The sequence below is a fragment of the Beta vulgaris genome, chromosome 1 (assembly GCF_026745355.1).
Source record: "Beta vulgaris subsp. vulgaris cultivar EL10 chromosome 1, EL10.2, whole genome shotgun sequence".
In the NCBI taxonomy this organism is placed as follows: Eukaryota; Viridiplantae; Streptophyta; class Magnoliopsida; order Caryophyllales; family Amaranthaceae; genus Beta; species Beta vulgaris.
In genome coordinates this window covers 46,291,703-46,310,669 of record NC_079202.1, presented here as the reverse complement: position 1 = coordinate 46,310,669, position 18,967 = coordinate 46,291,703, and the positions used below count along the sequence as shown (strand labels likewise).

The following is an 18,967-nucleotide window of genomic DNA, read 5'->3' as shown; positions in this document are numbered from 1 at the left end:
TGTTTTCAGTGAAAATATGTTCTACATTTGATGAGCAAATATTCGATTTAAGTAATTGAATTCTGGTAATGTTTCAATTCAACAGTAAAATATTCATTTTTATAATTAAACTAGTTGTTGTACCGCGCGCTACGCGCACGCTACCCCAAAATATTGTAATAGCAAGGGTTAAATTGTTTTCCCAAAATCAAACACAAAAAACATAGTTTTCCCAAATGGTTAAATTGTTAAACACAAAAACATAAATTTTGAGTAATACAAACCAAATCTCGCTCTAGATAATATCGCCTTTTTTATAACGTAGTTCTACCTTTTTCGTAAGTGTATGTATCTTCCTTATCTCTAGCTATTTAAAGTTGGAAATTTGAGCGTCGACTCTTGAGAAATCTAAGGTTTAGGTTAGGAATGGCAACGGGTCGGACTTGGACCGGATTATGCATAATCCGACTTCGACCCTACAGAAAGTCGGATTTTAAATCTGAGTCCGACTCCGACTTTGAAAATCCGAATCCGACCGACTTAAAATCTGAACATCCGACTCCGAGATCCAACCCGACTTAAAATCACGGATATCCGACTCCGAACCTGATCCGACTTATTTTTCTTCCAATTTTTTATAATAGAATAGTCTTCTATAATACAATAATTTAATCATTATAATTTATTCTAATCATCATATGGAAATCTTATATAGTACAAATAATCTAACTATTACTATTATTTTAACAATCATTTTTTCTATAGGAAAATCTTATATAATACAATTGGCTGAAAGTCGAAGTCAGATTATACATAAATAACACATCACATAAATAAGAAAAAGTACGAAGGTATATTTGATGGTAGGATTTTATTTCGAAAATTGATCCAAAATCCAAATAGTTACGCTCTAAATCTCATGATTCAAGTTAGCCATAGAGGAACTAATAGTCTAATAGATTGGCCTACGCAATCAAGGCATCAAGACTCACTTTTCTTTTTAGCAAGGATCGACCACTTCATGCAGCTTGCATATACTTTAGGCTTCAAGTAGTGTCTAGATAGTGTCTCCCTAGTGTTGCTGCAGCGACAAAATCCAGTTATTATTAGCCGAATATTAAGAGTATAGATATATGATATTTGCGTTGACCTGTATTTCGTGTTGATGTTGTGTCGTACGACACTAATATTTGACAAAATTTGCCAAGACCTAGGAACAAAGTCCTTATTTACCAAAATCCCCAAATTTGATATAAAGTTAAAGCGATCTCCAATTCCTCGCACTAATAGCAGTTGCTTGCAATTTGAATTCCGATACAAATTATTGTCAGAAAAACAATCATTTACCTCTCAACTTTATGGCGTAAAAGCGATACTCAAATTAGTAGATATAATTAACATATTGAATATGAAGCTATTGTTCTTGGATTTTTGATACTTGCACTTGTAATTTTAATTTAATGTAGAAAAGCACTTGATTACGTAAGATACCAAAGATATAGAATAAACAAAATACTTCTTATAAAAAGCACCAAATAGAGAAAATTGATACCAAATAAGAATTTTCATTTAGTGAACCAAATTACATAGAAGCTTTATTGATTTAGAAGCATAAACTAAGCAAGACAAATTAGTTGGAAAAGCTACCACAACTTCGTATTTTTTCCTCAAAAAGAGGGAAAGACGATTACAAATTTTCACAACTTATTAGCTTCAATTATACGAAAATGAAGCATTTTTCTAAAACATGAGTAAGTTTAATAGAATCCCTAATATCACATGACTGATCTGCTTGAACTATTGGAAAACGAAGCATTTTTCCAATACAAAAGGATCAAAACTGATCCTATTAAACTCTAGGAAAACAAAGCGTTTTTCTATTACAAAAGAATCAAGCTTCACAAAGCACATGCTTTATCCCTAACAACAGTAACAACCACTTGCATATACTAACCATTTTTTTTGGCGCTTTAAACCACTATTAAGCTGAACACAGATAAAAGTGAGATTGTAGAACTTGATCCAATAACAGATGCCCCTATCATACATAATCTATACTTGTGCTTTTAAAAGGGAGAGGGGTTGAAATCATGAAGGGTACTGGATATAGAGTACCACAAGATATTAAGGGGTCTGACATCTTCTCGAGGCTGGATTTCTTCTATAACTCGGGAAACACATACCCTGCTGTCAAGCACCAACCTCAAAGTAGCATAGTTTCCGGACTTGGATATCGTGTGAATAAGTTCAAAATTGGGGAGACGCTAATGCATAAAAGGTCAACCACACACAGAAATGCAAGCCCAGATGTGATTAAGGTCGTTTCAACATCGAAACAATTACGATTTCATGTAACCTAAACCAGGAGGTTCCCTCATGTCTGTATATATACATGAAAATTTTACAGTAGCGTTCTTCAAAAAAAACGTCAATATATTCCCTAGCTAGACACACTAATGACTTGTATCAGCTCCTTGCTTCCCCAGGACCGTGCTTGTTTAATCTGGAAAGTTTCTTTGACTGTCCGGAAATTATTCCGGTAATGTTAGGTTCCTCCCCTAGCACTATCTCATATCCATCTCGGAAATTGTCCATTCCGTTGGGTAACAGCTGCCAGAACAACCCATCAGTTGCAGGCCCCTCTTCCTTCGCAAGCTGATGTATAGAAAGATGGAAGAGTAGGTGATATTATAGAGTTGATTTCTATCAGATGAGGTGTAGCTTGCAACTTTATATGATTTACCAAACTCTGCAAATACTACTGGCTTCTTAAGGATGTTTAGTGAGTCCAAAATATGTTGTTGCACCCACTACTGATGGAACGAGAGTTGTGCTTTGCCAGTTGAACCAGATAGCCTGTAGAAAAAGGTTAGTAAAAAGCGTAGTTTTTGGGATTTTGATTGTTTTATTAAGATTTTGAAGAGAAGAGACTTACCATTGATCTGGGTAACAGTGGACAGTAGCAAAATCTATGGAAGGAACTTGATTATTAGTAATAAAGTTAGTTCCTGCTTGGATGTTGTTTGGATTGTATTGCTTCCTATCATCTCTTTAGAAGCCTTCTAATTCTATTTCGAGAAGGTGATTTGCATCTATTGATTTTAAGTAGGGAGCCATTTCAGTGATCCAGTCCTGAAAATGGGGAAAAGACCATGCATAAAATATTGCAACTCTTTTTTATTCCTTCACTTCAATTAGTTTAGATTCAAGTTTTGTTCAAGCGATCTTTGGTGTTTATATATATTTAAACTGATTACAACTGATTCTCTAGTGTATTTTATGCAATTTTTACTGATTTGAACGAAATTAAGTTGAAGTTAACAACGCTTGATCCTACAAAGTTCATATAATTTGGTTGTACAGACTTTAGAAGCAAGATCACTTGAAATGGAAAAAACTTTCCTAGAACATTGGCATTACAATTTTCTTACAAAATTACACACAACATTATCACCATTATCCTTAACCGTACACCAAATAGGCACAAATTCTCTTTTACGGGATAGCAGTTGCAGCGAAACCAAATGATCGTCAAATTCTCTTTGACGAAATTTGAGGTTGTGTACATAGTGCAGTAATGGGTAAAAGAAAATTGGGCAACTTCCATCAAAAGATGACTAAATACACAAGCATCGAATTAGTCAATTTCAACTTCCTAATACAAGAAATACCCATCATCATGAGTTTGCCATGATACATTTGTTTGGGCCAATGATAACTTGCTCTAGGCTTCTAAGTTACCCCGAGGTAAGGCAAGGTCCAAGCACCTTTGAATGCCAGCCCATTCAAGTAAAATTTCGTACACCTTTCACAACGTCACTCACTCCGATTGCTATAATCATATTCCTATTTATGAATCTGATAAATGTATAACTCCTGAATTGGACTCTCTCTCTCTCTCATTTCCCTCATTAGACTTATTCCTCAAATATTTACTAACTTGAACATCGAAGGGGAGATTAGATTATGCCCTAGGGTAGTCTAATCGTTGGTTTGATTATTTTTTTTCCGCGCCATCCTAAGCTGCCCCCACTAAAATTCGTTCTCCAATATACCCACGATATCCCTACACCGGTTACACGAAAGTTTCACCCGAAACAACACCCACCCACAGACCCACTCCACAATGTTGCAAAAAGGAATGAAGTTATTCCTTCACGTTACAACTTAATGGTGTAACAGCAAGTACATGATGTCGGCCTTTCTTTGAATGGTTGGAAGATCATAGGTTACATGCCTAACTCAAAGGCTAATAACATTATAAGAGGAAGAATGCATTAATGTTGGGTCTATGCATGTGTTCTATGAAAGTGACATGCTAGCCTTTGGCTATATATATATATATATCACACAAGATTGTGCTACACTCTTTAATTAGAATTGTAGAAATTGCCTAAATGTGATTTGAAATAGAAAAGCAATATTTACACAGTAGTACAAATTACCTGAAATCAGGTTGACATAATGACATTCATCTTCCCACATCAAGGATAAAATAAAAGAAGAAAGAAAAGAAAGTAGTACTGGAAAGTGAGAAAGGAAGGTTGAACAAACCTGAAGAATTTTTCCAGATAAATCTGAAGGGCATCTGGGCTCATTCATAAGCTCCCAAGCCATAATTGTAGGATCATCTTTGTATGCAACTCCAGTGAAGTTATTTACTCTTGTCAATACATTCTGTGCAGTAAAATTCACGACAAAATTTACCCTTTTATTGTACAAACTATCTTGTGGTCCTACGAATCTAGGCCATGTTCTTTTGGATTTATTTTTAGTTTAGTTCATTTCGGTACAATATTGTTATTATTGGTATTATTACTATTATTACTATCATTATTTCCTTCTTTTTCACTTTCTCCTTTCCTGCCATTATAGCTCTCTTGTCCCTTTTTTTTTCCTCATAAGCTAAGTAAATAGTAAGATAGTGTCTTTAAGGTTAACCACGAAAAACCCACATTAAGAGCTTTAACATGAGTATTTATTATATTAACAAAGAAGACCTTTCTTTTTATATTCATGTTTATGCATTGCCTTCTTTCAATTCACCTTGATCTATTGTTGTTCTTCAATTTTGCGGAATTTGTTCATATAAAATAATAAAATTTCAAACAAATTTAGAGAAGAAACATAGAAAAACGTAGACGAATGTAAGGGACTTCAAGGGTAGAAGAAAAGTGTTAACCTAATGCTCATGAAACAGTAAGGATGCTTCTAAAGAATTTATTTATAAACGTAGAACTTTGCCGTTAGATTTGGGAGCTTAGGTAACTAATATTTGTTGCTTGATCTTTAAAACATAGAAACCTGTTTTAAGCTTGTTATGAGACCTCTATGAGTGCCATAAAAAATTAACAACTTTATCATAATAAAACTTTCTAGAGGCCACAAGAAAACATAATTAAGCAGGGAAATTGATGTCTTATAGAATCAAACAGAAACATCTCATCTTAATAAAACGCTTTAAATTAGTTCTAAACATCCTGTATTAAGGAACATTAGTTTTACACTGCTTAAGAAAAGCAACATCAGGCAGTAAATTAATTCAAATCATGAAACATTTGAGAATCCGGACACGAAAAGAAATAGTGATCTGTGAGAGTATGACCTCCAAGAGAGTCAATATGAATCTCTTTGGTACTACTTGTAATAATAGCCATTCTATACAAATTTTGCGAAATTAAAATTGAGTTGCTTCACTTGATTAAAATTAATACAGGATAGGGATTTATATGTATTAGATTAAATCTGAGTTTCTAAGACATTGATCTAAACATTTTGCACTAATAACTATACGTAACCACAATAACCTACTTTATAGTAATATGTCAGAAACATTGACAACCCTTAGTCACAATCAGAGTTTGAACAATCTCATACCCATAATGAGACATTGCCTGAAGAGAATTTCACAGTTTTGAGCATCAAAATCTAACCAGCATGTACGACTATACTTTCTCATATATGCAGTTCGAGTAACCCACAGATAAACTTACTTTTTCGAGCTGATTTGGCAATTTCACCATCTCACCAGATTCAATTCGACCCAATTTTAGCAAGCTTTTTCCAAAATAACAGGATATACCCAGATGAGAAAAACAATCATAAACATAAACAAAAAAAAAGTTAAAGATGATATCTTGCAAAAGTTGATAGAATGATTCCAGAAGTATACGCAAAGAATTTGAGCAAAATGTGATGATAATATAAAGTAAGATACCCAATTAAATGAAACGTGCAAAAGTGGAAGAAAGAGAGAAGAAATTGGGTATCTTTAATTCTTTGGTTGTTCCAACTGATCATCAGCTAATCCATTTCTAGCGGCCTTTAAAGTATACCAGTTCCTGCAAAAAGGGAAAAATGAACACAATTGAAGAGAAGGAGAGGGTATGAACCATAATTTGCAAAAAACGAACCAAAATCGAAAACCCATAAAGTTAATTGAATGAAATCCCAAATGAAATTCGAGGTTTCTTGATAAAATCAATATGCGGCCTTGAAAGTATTAGAATGAATTTCCGGGATTAGAATGAATTTCAATTCACTACAAAACAATCAAATGAAAATATTTCTTGGTTCTTCAAGATTAATTTCCTTTTTTGATTATCAACTATCTTATTATAAAAATTTTAACAATGCAATCGTTAAAAGTAATATATTACACACGCACACACATGGAAGATAGGAGTTGCTTCCACAGCCCTATACATTTAAGGCTTTTGGGGGATCATGGTCTCAGACATATTTATCAGAAAATTACTTATTAGATAACTTCAGTTCATGATCAAATTGATTTTCTTAAATCAGTTCAAGGAGATATATGGAGGAGTTCTCCAGATACTCACACAACATAAATTAGAAAGGAAGCATCGTAGGTTACAGCTCTGGAAATTAGAACAGGGTTCTTGCAACCCATGTAGGAGTGTCAACTTAAATCGAAAAGAAATTGCAAGATTAGAGCTCACCTTAGTTTGGCAGAAAATATTTTCAATGGATATTAATTTTCCAAGGAAATCAATTTTCAGAAGGAAACACAATTAAAGATAAATTTCCCTTTGGTTGGGTGTGGGGAAAATTATTTTATCTTGTCACCCTAAACATAAACACAATTCAGTTTGCAGTTGAGTTGCTAGTTCCACTATTGATTCTAAAGCAAAATACTCACGCTCAACATTCTAAGCTACCATCTTCATCCACATACTGCCTCTGGAACACCACCAACAACCTCACTTCCATCTCATTGGTAAGCAAGCAGCTAAAAAGTTGCTGATCTTGATCTTTTTCCCCTAGTTAATCTTTCCAATTCCTTTGTGTGTACGAAAATTTACAAAACAGAAACTTCATCGCTGCCAACTGCATATAGTAGTAATATTAGTGATAATAGGGCTTATGTGGTATGTTTAATATAAGCATCTAATATCCTCATGTGTTTGATATTAGTGTAGAAAAATACTTCACCACAGCTTAAATAGCAGGTGAAGGAACTCTATAGATAGATAAGGAAAACTACATTGCAGTCATCAGTTAATTTAACTTGATGATAAGTGTAATACAGAAATGGTTCCTGGTCTAAACTACTTGATAATAGCATACTTTCTCTTCACAAGCTAGCTGAATGTAGACAAATAGGGTTATAGAAAAAGGAAGTTCAGGTTTGTCCTTGATCATAGAGTATTGTATAACTCTCCTGCAAAAATTAAAGCTGGCCTTCATGATATCTTGATTTTGCTCGAACTTAACTTTCTGAGAGAAGGGAGCATGGAGTCATTTAACCCCGATCAATTTATTTTCCTGACGGCATAATCCGGCTTTTAACAAAAACAGAGGTAATTTTGTGGATCATAATTGTTCAAAAACCAACACAAATTCAGCTACAAACAACTCTAACTCCTACATTCATTCTCCAAATATATTTTTCACTCTTAATTTCGAAGCACACAATTCTGTAAAATGCAATATTTCAACAAAAAAAAAAACTTGTTTACAAATTTCTAATCCTAATGCTTAAATCATAAAGATAAAAACTTAAGTAGTTTTACCCAATTTCACCAACAATAATCAGAGTTTCTTCGTATCTTGAATTTCATCTTTGCTAAATTTTAAGAACTTCGTTAAAATTGTAAATAAGTAGTAACGAAAGATAGAGAGAAGCGTACCAACAACAGGAAGAGATTTACGCTGCAATGTTATTATAATCATATTGTTGAAACAGAGAAGACAGTCAGGACGGTCCAGTTTATTCATCCCCAACACCTTTATTTAGATTAGGTGTCCAAACTCTGGCAAGACGGGAAGACCTTGTTCCATGCTGAAGACCAACTGCAAAATGAACCATATGAGTGACAAGAAAATAACGGATGAACCGATGAAGTTAGTTTCTAAGTCAAAAGATAACTAACCATGGAGGATCCTAAATCACGAGTGTAGGCACATTCGCATTTGCCAAGCAACATATTATCATGAGTATTCCCACTGAGCACAACAAAAATGCTCATCAAACAAGGATAGAAAGTTGAAACAGGAATGAAATTCAAGACAGAGCAAAAAGCGCATAAAAAAAGCTGTTACTTGGACTTGGGTATCCATGTTGGACATGGATCCATATCTACATGTCCTACTCGGCTATTTTAAGAAAATTTGCCATAATTTTGGTTCAAATTTTAATGTGAAGTGTCCATAACCATGTCAGAGTATAAAAAAAAGAACCGAAACAGATACTTGAATTCAATGAAGTATCCGAGTAGAGCATAAAAAATAAACAGCTTCAGAATTTAAGCTAAGAAGTTGATGAATGCAACAGTGCATACCTCGCAGTAAGAGGACTGCTATAGAAATCCTTGATCCCCTTTTTCATCATGAACACCAGCACGCTGCAATAACATGAATGGGAAACTAACGTCAAGTTAATGAAGGTTAACAACACAAACAGAAAACACTACTTTAACTCAATTATCAGACAACGATTTTTCCATATATTTTAACCAAAAAAAGTTGTGTATAACATATTTGGCAATCAAGAAAAGGATCATAAAAGAAGCTAATTAAAGATACCTGAAATGTAAGCCCAGCAGTTCCGCTCCACTTTGGTCTTATAGGCCTGCTGAATTCAATGCCAGCTGTTACACGGCCAATGGTTATGTTACTATTGCCGGGTTGATTACCATACAAATACCAGGAGTCTTGAACTCTGGAGACCAGGAATAATCACAGGACCAAATAAACTTAGCAAGATAAGCAAATACCAATTTCTTCTGATAAGATAAATAAGAAGAGTAGCTTTATCACCTGAATCATAATTGATTGTTGAGTACGCTTATCATCACCTTCAATCCATGGGACTGTGTAATTTATCCGAAATATAGAGTCGATCCGTCCCCTCTCAAGTGAGACGTTTACTTTTTGATTCTTACCAAAAAGGTTTCTGTGAGAATATGCAAAGCTGCACCAAATTCAAGAAAATCCTTCTGTTACAGAATCATAGCACCAACAATGGCGAAACTAATCACGTTGAAATTATTGTCCTCTGGTAAATGGTTTACTAATTTCTTTCTTCAATTTCAAAATTTTTGTAACCACACTAAAGTAACCTAAACTATCTATGAAGTCCAAATCAGCAAAAAATCACTACAAACCATAAAGTCCAATACATTCAGCCACCCAAAGAAAAAGATGTTCAAGACTTTTATATACATAAAATATGGAGAGTAATTACCTCCTGCGCTGAAGCAGCGATCAAGTTTAATTTTGAGCTCAATGCACTTGCCGAAAAATTTGCCAAAAGGGTGATCTGCATGATATTTCTGGAATGCCTCAATGATCTGCACGATACAATGAGAGTCTAAAGTCAATACCTCCTCTGATCTTTTAAATGTGGGAGTGCAGAAGGGCTAGAATAACAGTAACCAAATTTGGGTCAAACAAGCTATTTTACTGCCACCTCTTTCAAGAGAAAAATACTTGATTATTTCAAAATGACACAAATTAGGGGGAAAAAAGAGATATTATATGATAGCGCGGGCAAAAGGAAAGAAGGATTTAGATTAAGTAGCATGAGAATATATAGGTACAAATTACCATCCATAGACCACAGGAACTAAAAAATTACGTTGAACCATTGCAGATAGCAAAGAAAATGATTATTGAAAGCCAGAAAAATACCACATTGCAAGTTCATTTAAATATACAGCACTGCACCTTTTAGTAGAAGGGATATAGAATACCCAATAACCAGCGTTAGTTTCCAGAACATACATAAAATCAAGATGCTAAGCTTTCTTTTCAACATTACGACAATTAGATGTCACAGACTCAATTCTAATGTTTAACTTACCTCACAGACTCATTGCTGCTGTAAGAAATCAACGACACCATCACCAACTGTAATTTCAAGGTTCAAAGTTATACACAAATAATACACCATCACCAACTGTAACACGCACTCATTTTTCCAGGAAAAAAAACTCCAACAATCATCTATTCAAACAACCCTCTCTCTCTCTTCTCCTCTTGATCAGTCAATCACCCAAAAAAACTCTCAAATTCAATGCAAAAAAAAAAAAATCAAAATTGGTCCTCAATTAGAACTACATATGAACGAAAAGAAGAAATTGAAACCCGATTGTAAGAGAAAACATGGCGAAAATTGAATAGAACCCTAGAAATGGAGCCGTAATTTAGGGGGAGAAAAAGTGGAAACAATAACGAAAAAATGGATGATGAAATGGCGAAAAACATAACCTAAAGCAAGTAGGTCTGGTTTTGGAGAAAGAAAAAATGGGTAAGAAAATGAAAAAAGAAGAAGAATGAGAGAGAGAATGGTAAAAGGAGAACAAAAAAAAGGAGGGGAAAGGAGTTACCTGTGAACCGGGAAACAACGTCGTTGAAGCTTCTCCTTCTCGACCATCACCGGCGGGTAGGCTTTCGGTATTGAATGATTCGGCTTCAGCTGAAACAGAGTTTTGTCATTGATTGTGAGTGCCAGTTAAAAAAAAAAAAAAAAAAAAGAGAGATGAAAACAATACCTAATTATACTCAGCGAAAACATCCTTGATATCCTCATCCATATCCCTAATTTTCGCCATTGATGAATGTCTAAAAATTCCCAGAATATCAAACCCTAAAAAGTTTGACTAAAGAGTGAGAGAAACAAAGAGAAAGAGGAGAGAGAATTGGCTGGAAAGAAACACAGAGTCAGAGAGAAAGGAGATGACTGAAGTAAGAGCACCTCCATTCATGGGGCATCCCATTTTTTCTCTCTCCTCACCTTATTTGTCCACCTGATTTTCCACTACCTCCCCATTTTACCTTATTCAAATTTGAAACACATACCTCCACTCATCTACCTCCCCATTTATCTTCTCTCTCTTATTTCCTATACTCCACCACCTTTTCTCTCCTACTTTCCCATACCCCACCAATATTTTATCTATTTATTATATACCCCACCACCTTTTCTTCATTTGGGCACCTCCCCTAAAACTTGAGCATCCTCATTAAATGGGGAACCAACCCCACTCATGTGGAGCCCCATTTGAGGAGAGAGAGTCCATATGGGGAGGGTTTTTATTGCCATTGGAGGTGCTCTAAGGAGGAGAATAATTGGATGGCTGAGATTGGATGAAGATTGGATGGCTGAGATGTTTGGTTGCTTATGAATAGTGAATTTCATGGTTTTGTCACCCATAACACTATTGAAATGAATAGTGCCCAACTTCCAACTTTTTAAGGGTCTAAGATTCTGGTAATGTTCCACTTCAATAGTAAAATATTCGTTTTTATAAGTGAATTTTTGTAAGGTTCCACTTCAACAGTATAATGTTCTCTTTTATTTTGGTAATATTTTATTTTGTATTGTGGAAGCACAATTCTCATTGTGCTCCTGGGACTGGGAGCATAGTGCATGGATTAGGAAAGAAATTGAAGGAATAGAGAGGAGATTTTCGGATTCCTTCCTTCAGGAAGAAGAATATTTTCTACCAGTAGAAAATTTCATTTTGTAGTATGTGTAAAATCATTTTTGCCATGCTTCACAAATCAAACAGAGAAAAAAAAAATCCATTTTTCTTTGGAAAATGTTTTCCTCCAACGAAACACCCTCTTAATTGTGACTAAGTTACAATATTGACCTTTTGTAAAATTAGTGAATACTCCCTCTGTCCCAAAAATACGAGATGCAAATTTCAACACCAATATCTTAAGTTACATTTATGAAAAAAATATAAAAATTATATATGTGGAAAATACAAATTGGGACGAATCAAATAAGATTCAACATGACTATATTTTTTCTTATGTATAGCAACTAAAAGACAGTCAAAGTTACCAAGTGAATAGTGTCAACGGTCAAAATCTAGCAACATTTTTGGGGCAGAGGGAGTACTAGATTATTATGTATAATACGAAAAATGACATTTTTTAGTAAGCAAATGTTTGTAAAGGGATATTGATTAAAAAACGATTAGGATTTCTCTATTTTGTACTTCTATTTCCTATCTTTATATTGTGACATGCACATTGGAGAAAATAAAAGATTTAGTGCGACACCTAAATCAGAACAAAAAATTCTACTTCGACACAATTCTGGGTGTTAATGATATCATACCGTACCTAGTTGTATGTCAATTGGGCGGGGCGGGGGTGAAGGATGGCCCTTTCACACTATACCTGCCTAAAACTCCCATGCACCACCACCCCCGCCCCACCAGCCAGTGCGGGGAAGTTTCCAAATTCATCTCTGTTCCAACGAATATGTAATTAAATTTGTCCTCGTACCACCACCCGCTTGAGTGCCCACGTTCGCTTCATGCACGCCTTATTACCCACCCCAACTATATACCCTCCCAAAACTTCAAGTGTGAAAATCTCTCGCGTCAAACATATTATGCCACAATAATATCACTAATAAATGAACAAAATTATAAAATCAACCGAAATTTAGTCATAAATCTTATCTTATCATTCAAATTTTACTGCTCCTTGCAAAATAATATAACATGGATTTTTTATAATAAAAATTACAAATATATAATATGTTTTATAGATCGGAGGGTATGGGATAGAGGATGAGCAAGGCGCATGAGGGTGGGGTAGGGCGGGCGGGCGGGAGGGGACCACACATGGCGGGTAAGATTTTAATCCCCATCTCCGTCTCCTCACCTGCCAAACCTAGACTTATCCCAGCCAACTGGGGCTTAGGATGGTACGAATCTTCTACTTGACCTACCTTACTGACATCCGCCTAGGCATAGGCCTCGAAAACAAGTAAACAACAAAAACTGAAGAGAAATCAAAACCTCAACAACAATAATATTTTTCCTTTGATGATTCTCAGAAAGATTTTGTGTATTTCACAGTTTGTATTTCAAGCTATATCTTTTCTATACTACAACGGTTAACTTTTTATCACTCTCTCTCTATATATAAGAGCTACATTAAGCCTAAAGAGTTATTTATACAAGCATACAAAAAACAAATCCAGTTGTACAAGAGACAAAATTACAGATATGAGATCAGCCTAGGATCATGTGACTAAAACTAGGAAAACTGATCTTGTGAGGTGCATAATACCAAAAGTTGTGTGTAACTGCATATTTGCATAAGTAAAACAGTAATCAATCACCAGTAGTCATAACAACTAAATAGTATTCAATCACTATTAACTAATCACCATTCTTCACACCCCCGTCACTAGTAGAATGATTGCGGTTTGTTGTGGTTTGTAAGTGGCCTATTGCTGAGGATTTCACAATGGCGCAAATCAAGGCGCAAGAATAGGTTAAGGGGGCGTTTGGTTAGGGGGTTATAGGAAAGGGAAATGGAATTAGTTGATTCCATTCCCTTATATCTTGTTTGGATTGGGGGTTTTGTTTCTCCTCTTTTCCCCTCCATTACCCCAAATCCCTCTATTTTGATTCCCCACTACCCCCCAAGGTTTCACATTCCCTTTCTTTGACTCATCATTGACCACCCAACCACCACTTAACCAAACCACCCAATTACAAGCACCACCACTCAACCATCAACGACCACCCTACCAGCACCACCTGAGGACCACCACACCACCACCGGAAATCACCAAAATTCATCCACCACCACCGGCCGCCGATTCCCCATCCCCCCACTGCCACCCCACCACGACGAAACCACCCCAGTCCACAAAACCCCACGGCTTGGGTACCGTAGATGATAATTCATCTGGCAGGATAAAAACTTATTGGCAGTAATCTTTAGTGTTACCAAAATTCTATTATGGGCGATTCTTGAAAGAAATGTGCATTGATTGGCATTATGTCATCTTTGGTTTTACTTCCACCCACACAAAATCAGACAAATGAGATAGAGGAAGTAGCGTTCTACTGCCTTTTTCCCCATCCAGCCATCTATTGTGATCAACTTTTTATACGAAATCACCAAAATTCATCCACCACCACGACAAAACAACCACACGAACAACCAAACTCCCATCTTAGCCACCGAAACACCACCCTACCGGAAAAACCCCACCTCAAAAATGAAATAAAAGCAATAACAACAACGGAATTACCTTAAATTATCCTTGATTATGGCTTTAAATGTCAAATTCGGCCATGAAAACTTCAAATCTGAAGTTTTTATGGTCGAATTTGACATTTAATACCTCAAATATGAGCTTCTGTGGTGGTGGAGAAGGAAAAGAGAGGAGAGAGGAGGCGTCGGAGAGATGCGGCAGTGAGGGGCGCCGGTGAGGTGGCGTCGGTAAGGTGCGGCAGTGAGGGGCGCCGGTGAAGGGCGCAATGACAAGCCGGTGTTGCTGGGTGGTAGTGAGAGGGTGGTGGGAATGGTGGTACTTAAGACTTGAGAGAGAGGGGAAAATAGTAAGAGGAGGAAGTTGAGTTCTCAACCAAACAACATTCTTAATCAAAGGGTTTTCTTTTCCTTTCTCCTTGTTTCTCTTTCTTAAACCCTTTCCCTTTCCCCTTCATGAACCAAACGCCCCCTAAATTTATTTCTGCGGTTTTGGGCCATAACTGCAACAATGATGGACAAATTGCCTCATCCTTTCAGACTCTCTGATAGTTATGGACCATATAAATGGAAGTACAAGGACCAAAGACCGTCATAACAATTACAGTATCATGTGCAGAGAGTTGTTGCAGAAGGAGGGGCACATTTAGCTGGAAAAAGTGGAACAGGATCAAGTTTGAGAGGCTGACATCCTGGCTAGAACTAGTCACAAAGGGAGTCAGGAGGTGGACATATTGCGCCAATTTTGTATAACCCCATGGGTAAAACTAGTGATTAGCGTAGAAAATATTACTTTTGAACATTTATGCTTATCTTGTAATGTTGGGATCCCATATCCCTATGCTAGCCAGTCTAGCTAACTTGGATTGTGTAACCTTTTAATATATTAAACTAGTTAACTAAAAAAACTGCAACAATAAGTCCAACATGAAAGCGTAAATAGGTCAACCTATTGCACCGGTTATGTGTCGAGACTGCAACAATAGGTATGGGTGTTCATAAATATCCGATCTGGTCGATACTGTAATATCCTAAAATCTTAAACGCGTTTAAGTTAAATGATTAATTTTAATGAGTAGTTAAAATATGTTTTAGTTTATTCGTTCCACTAATTAAGCAAAGTATAATAAAACGAATATAGAATTTACAAAATAAAATTTACCAACTTAAAATGTTAATATCTATGTGACGATGATTTTTATTTTATAAGTTCATGAGTTAAACAAGAGGGTTAGTTTTATTGTTAATTCACTAAGACACAAAATATCCAAGTTTCACCAAAATTTTACTAAGCCACGTTTAGAGTGATATTGTGGGAATAAATTCTGATTTTTGTTTGCAAAACAAAAAGGAAAAAGAGAAAAGAAAGTCATGGTCAATCCTCCATTAATGTTGCCTTCTTCTTCACCCTTCCATGGCCATTTGGCACACATGCCATCACCTTCACCCTTCTTCTCCTGCCAAAAATATGTCACCAATCCCACACCATAGCTTCTTCAATCTAAAAATTCAGAATAATTACTTCATTATCTCCCCCATCCACTGATTTTAGGTTCTCAAATTTCACTATAAATAGCCATAGAGATTTATCACCAAGAACACCATCAACAACAATCCTCATCTTCTCTTCTCTCACTAACTAGAATTTTAGTCAACAACTCGCCGGAAAACGTGACCCAAGGAAACCCAAAAAGAAAACCCCAATTTTTACTATCTCTCTCCTTTGTTTCTCCCCCACAACGACCACCGATCGCGCCATGCCGGTCTCGCGCCACAACCTTACCGTCGCTCGCCGACCACCTGCGCGACTCGCCGGAGATCCGCCGGCCAGCACGCACTCACGTTCTCCCTCCGCCTCGCACTCTTCTTTTCTCTCCCGCGCTCTTCTTCTTCGCGCGTTACCCTCCGAGACCCCAGCCACCATGTCACGCTGCCGTCGTTGCTCGCCGTCGTCAGTCGTCTCCGTCAACCCCCCCCGGTTTGCCAGAGCCTTGGAGCTTTGTCCTCCCTGCTCCTAGTAGCAGAGATGCACTAGTACAGAAAAGGCAATTTGCGTCGGATGTGAGGCGCCTATTTGCGTCGGACTATGGTGCGACGGCAAAGCCCTCGACGCAAATGACTCAGAAACGATCTGCGTCGTATGCGGGAACGACGCAGATGGTTCAGCTATTTGCGTCGCACCTTTATACGGTACGACGCAAGTGGTTCTCCCCAGCCCAACATAGAGCTATAGAGGGTAATGTGCGTCGCACATTACCTAGGGTGCGACGCAAATAAGTGATTTACGTCGCACCTTGGGCTACGTGCGACGCAAATTTCAATTTTTTTTTTAAAAAAAAATTTTTTTTAGGAAAAAAATTAACTTTATGAATAGAATGAGGCTCTGTGCAAACACAATCGTAGATTTGTAATAATAAATTACAGAAACTAAAGAAAAAGAGATAAATTACAACTTCACAACAATATTGTTTTGATTCTGCACATAATTTATTACTGTTACTATAAAAAAATGTATTACAAACTAATCGAATGAGAGAAAAAAATATGTTAAATAAATACAAATAAATTACATTTTGCAGTAAAAAAAAGATGTAAAACCAAAACTGAATCTAGAATCATGAGAAATAAACTTGATGTTTCCGATGAGCTTGAAGAGGAAGAAGGCTTCGAGAACATGGCTTCGAGAACAAGGCTTCGAGATCTGAAAACGAAAAAAAGGAATTTCAGAAGAGAAAATATAAAAGAAAATCCTAAATCTGAAAAATAAACCCTAGACTAGGATAAATACCATAAAAAAACAAAAAAAATCAGATTTAAGAAAAACGAAAAGATATTATTTTCAGTTTTACCATTGAGCAGCTCAACAATCTGTTCATATTTCTTTTCTATTCTCCATTTCTGTTTAGGTTTGCATCCAGACGCAAGATAATTGACAAGATCCTCTTTAGTGAGTGGGTCTGCAGCAACCACGGGATCTTCCCGGCGAAATCATCAAATCTTCACCACCAAAAAATCGACAAACATAAATTCAATTGATGAAGTGAAAGAGTACCGAGAGATGTTGTGCTTCAAAACTCGACGGGGGTCTTCAAAATAACGGCTGGTGTTGTTGTTCGTCTCCAAAAAATCGACAAACAGAAATTCAATTGATGAAGTGAGAGAGGTCTTCGTTGTTCTTCAGATCGTGCCGGTGTTGTTGTTCAGTTTTTGCCATAATCGCCATTTGAGATTGAGAGAGACGGAGAGGGGGGAGAGAGAGAGAGTATGGTGAGAGAGAGAGTATGGTGAGAGAGATTGAGAGAGATCTAGGTTAGAGATGGAGAGAGAGAAGATGAAGAGGAAACGGCTGAGACCAAGGCAAATGTAAATGGGCTTTTTATATGGTGTACTAATTTCAGTTTGTTGGGGCTCCAAAAAGTAAATAACCCACGTGATTTGCATCGGATGGGCCTATGGGTCCGACGCAGATCACCCTTTTGCAACGCCCCTTATAGAGGTGAGACGCAGATAGTGTGAAAGGTTTTTTTCAAAGATGAGACGATTTGCGTCGGATGGGCCAGGGGATCCGACACAAATTGGGCTTTTGCAACGCACCTAAGGCACGTGCGACGCATATAGTTCGTATCTGGTGATTATGTACCCATGTTGTGCGTCGCACTCCTCCCACATGCGACGCAAATCCCCACCGTGCGTCGTTTCCGTTTCTGTGCGACGCAATTGAGGGGACGCAAATCGTCCTTTTTCTACTAGTGATGATGCTTTTTCTTCTTTTAAATTCCGATTTCCTTACCTTTCAATTCAAGCCCAAGTTTATTTCTCTTATTAGTTAATATTTAGTTTGGGCCTAGGAGAATACCTTTGGACTAAACTCAAGTGTTTATAAATCTGGATTCTATTATGTGTCGGGCTAAAAGATAGTTTGAACTTACTCTATGGACTTGTTATGGTCATTCATGGACTGATTTAGTTAGTTTTATTAAACCACCTAACTTATTTACTAAAACTATGTTTGGGCTATAATTCCTAATGACTAAGTCGTTTGAGTTAACTAAAACTAATTAAAACTAATTCGTTAAGCTTGTTGTTTATAATTTGAGTTTAAGTTATGAGTACTTCACTAATCCTTAAGTTCACTTATAATCACTAGTTACTTGACGTATTAGTTTTTAAATGATTAAATAATATGATAATAATGTTAATGGATCTATTATAGCTTTAAACTCAAGTAATTTTTAATGGACGACTAATTAGTTATTAACTATGAACTCAATTAATATTAATATGCTTTCGAATGGTTATAGGTTATGTAATAATATAACTTTAAGTATGATATTTCGATAGTACTAAAAGTATAACCAAACGAGTTATTTCACCTAGTTAGTGGTTAAAGAGTCACCTTAATTAAAAAATTATTAACGATTAAGAAATAATGACCTTTAAGGAGACCTTTACGACATTATAATAACCGCTATGACCTTAATAAGCGCTA

The 18,967-nt window shown here is 36.3% G+C and overlaps 2 long non-coding RNA genes and 1 pseudogene across 2 annotated transcripts; all 3 read right to left on the bottom strand.

The window, feature by feature from the left end:
* Positions 1-2,271: 2,271 nt before the first annotated feature.
* Positions 2,272-9,143, bottom strand: LOC104892482 (mannan endo-1,4-beta-mannosidase 1-like; annotated as a pseudogene).
* A 1,245-nt stretch (positions 9,144-10,388) lies between these two features.
* LOC130590944 (uncharacterized) lies at positions 10,389-11,277 on the bottom strand. Its single transcript, XR_008968838.1, has 3 exons — positions 10,998-11,277; positions 10,833-10,921; positions 10,389-10,402 (listed from the first exon to the last, which is right to left on the bottom strand). It is a non-coding gene; the product is annotated as an uncharacterized LOC130590944 (long non-coding RNA).
* Positions 11,278-16,943: 5,666 nt separating this feature from the next.
* LOC109135821 (uncharacterized) lies at positions 16,944-18,093 on the bottom strand. Its single transcript, XR_007276588.2, has 2 exons — positions 17,328-18,093; positions 16,944-17,179 (listed from the first exon to the last, which is right to left on the bottom strand). It is a non-coding gene; the product is annotated as an uncharacterized LOC109135821 (long non-coding RNA).
* Positions 18,094-18,967: the final 874 nt, after the last annotated feature.